Below are 5,439 nucleotides of genomic sequence, written 5' to 3' on the forward strand. Positions count from 1 at the left end.
GCTCCTCAACGGGAGAGGCCACAACAGTGAGAGGCCCGCGTACCGCAAAAAAAAAAAAAAAAAAAAAAAAAAAAAAAAGGTAGGACAAATAAAAATCACTAAATAAAATTGTTAAAAATAAAACTATATCAGTAATTTAAATAAATATGAAAGGACACACAGGATCAATTATACAAACAATGAACATGCCAATACTGAAATTAAAAACACAATACAGGGACTTCCCTGGTGGCGCAGTGGTTAAGAATCCACCTGCCAATGCAGGGGACATGGGTTCAATCCCTGGTCCAGGAAGATCCCAAATGCTGCAGAGCAACTAAGCCCGTGCGCCACAACTACTAAGCCTGCGCTCTAGAGCCCACGAGCCACAAGTACTGAGCCCATGTGCCAAAACTACTGAAGCCCGTGCGCCTAGAGCCCGTGCTCTGCAACAAGAGAAGCCACTGCAATGAGAAGCCCGTGCACCGCCACGAAGAGTAGTCCCCGCTAGCTGCAAATAGAGAAGCCCACAGGCAGCAACAAAGACCCAATGCAGCAAAAAAACAAAAACAAAAAAACACAATACAATTTATAATCACTCCAAGGAAAATTACTTACATATACACTTAACATATACAGGATCTATATGCCAAAAATGCTAAAAATCACAAAATACCGATTTTAAAAAGTCAAAGAAAACTTAAATTGAGAGAAATACCATGTTCATGAATTGGAAGACTCAATATAGTAAGCATGTCAAATCTCTCCAAATTGGACTATAGTTTAGTGCAATTCATACCAAAATACTAGTAAGATTTTTTCACAGGCAAGATTATTCTAAAATCTACATGGAAAGGCACAGGCCTTAGAAGAACTAAAACAATCTTGACAAAAAAGAATGAGAACAAAGAAGTGGGAGAAAGTACTCTGTCTATATTAAGGCTTACTATATAGCAGAGTAATCAAGACAGTGTGATATGGGCCGAGGGACAGACACATAAATCAGTGGAGCAGAATAAAAGACTCAGAAACAGACCCACACAAACATGCTATACTGACTTTTGACAAAGGCACAAAACCAATTCAATAAAGGAAGGATAGCCTTTTCAATAAATTATGCCAGAACAATTGCACATCCACAGGCTAAAGAGAGAGAGAGAGAGAGAGAGAGAGAGAGAGAGAGAACCTCGACCTAAGTTCCACACCTTACACAAAAATTGGCTCAAAATGGATCACAGACAAACATAAAACATAAACCTTTTAGAAGAACACATAGGAGAAAATTATCAGGATCTGGGGCTAAGCCAATAGTTCTCAGACTTGACACCAAATACATGATCCATTAAAAAAAAAACTGATAAATTAGGCCTCACTGAAATTAAAAACTTTTGCTCTGTGAAAGCCCATGTGAAGAAGATGAAAACACAAACTACAGACCAGGAGAAAATATTTGCAAACCACATATCTAACAAAGGACTCATATCTAGACTATATAAAGCACTCTTAAAATTCAACAGTAAAAAAGAAACAATACAATTAGAAAATGAGCAGAAGATGAACAGACATTTAACTGAAGAGGGCATACAGATGAAAAATAAGCACATGAAAAGATCTTCATGATCATTAACCATTAGAGAAATTTATATTAAAACCAAAATGAGATACTACTACAAACAAATCATAATAACTAAAATAAGAAATAATAACACCAAATGCTGGCAAGGATGCAGAGAAAGTAGTTCATGTATACATTACTGCTGAGAACGTGAAATGGTACAACCACTTTAAAAAACAGTTGGACAGCTTTTTTTTAAAACTAAACATGCAATAATCATAAAGCCACTAACTGTACTCCTGGGCATTTATGCCAGAGAAATGAACATTATTTTCATGCAAGGACCTGAATGTGAATGTTTATAAGCAGTTTTACTTGTAATTGCTAAAAAACTGGCGTCAATGGGTGAATGATTAAAGAAATTGTGATATATACATAGCATGAATACTACTAAGCAATCAAAATTAACGGACTATTGATACACACAGCTTGGATGAGTCTCCAGGGAATTATGCTGAATTTTTTAAAAAGCCAATCCCCAAAAGATTACATAATGTATGATTCTATTTACATAACATTTTTGAAATGACAAAATTTTAGAAATGGAGGACAGATTAGTGATTACCAGATGGTAGAAAGTGGCAAGGGGAGGGAGAAAGGTGGTGCAGTTATAAAAGGCAAGAGGAAGGATCCCTGTGGTGTTGGAAATATTGAGTATCTTCAACAGTGGTAATGGATACACGGAATTTACACACACACACGCACACACACACACGCGCGCGCACAATTAAAACTGAGGAAATTTGAATAAAATCAGTGGCTTACATTAATCTCTTGGTTGTAATATTATATCATAGTCTTGCAAAAGGTTACCACTGGGGGAAAATGGACAAAGTGTTCACAAGACCTCTCTGTATTATTTCTTACAACTGTATATGAATCTACAATTATCTTTAAAAAAAGACATTAATTAAATACAATAGCATCAAGAAATATAATGTGCCTAAAAACAAACATATGGATCAGTGGAACATAATAGATAACCCAGAAATAAACCCACACACCTACGGTCAATTAATCTTTGACAATTCTTGCCTCTCCATCAGAGGCAAGAATATACAATGGAGAAAAGACAATCTCTTCAGCAAGTGGTGTTGGGAAAGTTGGACAGCTGCATGTAAATCAATGAAGTTAGAACACACCCTCACTTCATACACAAAAATAAACTCAAAATGGCTTAAAGACTTAAACAGAAGACATGACACCATAAACTCCTAGAAGAGAGCATAGGCAAAACATTCTCTGACATAAATCATACCAGTGTTTTCTTAGGTCAGTCTCCCAAGGCAATAGAAATAAAAGCAAAAATAAACAAATGGGACCTAATGAAACTTACAAGCTTTTGTACAGCAAAGGAAACCATAAACAAAATGAAAAGACAACCTACAGACTGGGATAAATTATTTGCAAATGATGCAACCAACAAGGGATTAATCTCCAAAATATACAAACAGCTCATACAACTCAACAACAAAACAACCAACCTAATCAAAAAATGGGAGAAGACCTAAACAGACATTTCTCCAAAGAAGACATACAGATGGCCAACAGGCACACGAAAAGATGCTCAACTGCTAATTATTAGAGCAATGCAAATCAAAACTACAATAAGGTATCACCCTCACACCAGTCAGAATGGCCATCATTTAAAAGTCTACAAATAACAAACCCTGGAGAAGGTGTGGAGAAAAGGGAACCCTCCTACACTGTTGGTGGGAATGTAGGCTGGTGCAGCCACTATGGAAAACAGTATGAGGTTCCTCAAAAAACTAAAAATAGAGTTGCCATATGATCCAGCAATCCCACTCCCGGGCATATATCTAGACAAAACTATAATTCAAAAAGATACATGCACCACTATGTTCATAGAAGCACCACTCACAATAGCCAAAACATGGCAACAACCTAAATGTCCATCAACAGATGAATGGATAAAGAAAATGTGGTACATATACACAACAGAATACTACTCAGACATAAAAAGGAATGAAATAATGCCATTGCAGCAACATGGATGAACCTAGAGATAATCATACTAAGTAAGTCAGAAAGAGAAAGACAGATACCATATGATATCACTTATACGTGGAATCTAAAATATGACACAAATGACCTTATCTACAAAACAGAGACAGACTCACAAACAAAGAGAACAGACTTGTGGTTGCCAAGGGGGAGGCCTGGAAGGAGAGGGATGGATTGGAAGTTTGGGATTAGCATGCTAACTATTATATATAGAATGGATAAACAACTTGGTCTTACTGTAGCACAGGGCACTATATTCAGTATCCTGTAATAAACCATAATGGGAAAAAATATAAAAAACAATGTACCTATATGTATAACTGAATCACTTTGCTGTACAGCAGAAATTAACACAACATTGTAAATTAACTATACTTCAATAAAATTTTTAAAAAGAAATATAATGTACCTAGTATAACAATGTGTAAGATTCTTATGAAGAAATTATAAAATTCTGTTGATACTAAAGAACTACTACATAGAGCTATATCTTATACTCATGGATTGGAAGACTTAAGTTCATAAAGATATAAAGACTCAATGCTATTCCAATCAAAATCTTAACAAGATTTCTTTGTGGAAACAGGCTGATTCTAAAATTTGTAAAAAAAGAACCAAGACACTTTTAAGGAGGAAAAACAAAATGAGGAGATTTGCCTTACCAGATATGAGATGGTATACTATAAAGCTAAGACAGTTAAGACAGTGGAGTTGGCAACACAAATAGACAAAATAACCAGCAGAATAAAATAGCCCAGAAACAGACTTCATTTTTGACAGAAGTAGCACTGCACACCATAGGGGAAAAAAACCTGTTTATCAAAAAATACCACAGAAAGAGTAAATAGATGAAGCACATACTGGGAGAGTTACCTGTAATACCCACTAAGTGACCAAAAAAAGTTGTACCCAGAATATATAAAGAATCACTACAAATCAATAAGAAAAAGGCATAAAACCCAATAGAAACAGAAAACTTGAACAAGCATTTCACAAAGAAGAAGCACAAGTAGCCAAAAGCATAAAAAGATGAAAGATGCTCACAATAAGGTAACATTTCACATCTGCCAAGTTTGCAAAAATTTTAAATTCTGACGATATTATGTGTTACTTTGAGGCATTAGAACACATGCAATACTGGTGGTGGTATAAATTAGTATAATCACTTTGGAAAATAATTTGGCATTATCTAGTAGAATGGGAGGTATGTAATTCCACTCCTAGGCGTGTACCTAAGAAACTCTTCCACATATGCACCAAAACACACGTATAAGAATATTCACAGTACAGTGGCACTATTCATAATTAAAAAAATAGCAAACAGCCCAAATATCTACCAATAGTAGAATGAACAAACGTAGTATATCCATACAATGCAGTACTATAAGAGAAAAGTAATGACTCATAGTAGAAGCAATAAAGTCACAAAAGAATATATACAGTATAATTTTCTTTATATAAAGACAAAAAGCAGGCAGAATTAATCAATATATTATATAGAAGAAAAAGTATGTTGAAACTGTTAAGTAAAAGCAAGAAAACAAAAACTCCAAGTCAGTATAATGGTTATCTCTAAGTAGAGAGGAAAGAGATGGGCACAGAGGGTACTTTAAATGTTCTTTAAAAAAAAAAAATAGGAGTAGACATATAGGTAATCATCAAAAATTTATTCTTCAGACCTTAACATATACTTAATTAATATTTAACTTAAAAAAACTTTTTATAAAGAAAGCATCAGGGCTTCCCTGGTGGCACAGGGGCTTCCCTGATGGCACAGTGGTTGAGAGTCCGCCTGCCGATGCAGGGGACACGGGTTCGTG

The sequence above is a fragment of the Physeter macrocephalus genome, chromosome 8, assembly GCF_002837175.3.
Source record: "Physeter macrocephalus isolate SW-GA chromosome 8, ASM283717v5, whole genome shotgun sequence".
In the NCBI taxonomy this organism is placed as follows: Eukaryota; Metazoa; Chordata; class Mammalia; order Artiodactyla; family Physeteridae; genus Physeter; species Physeter macrocephalus.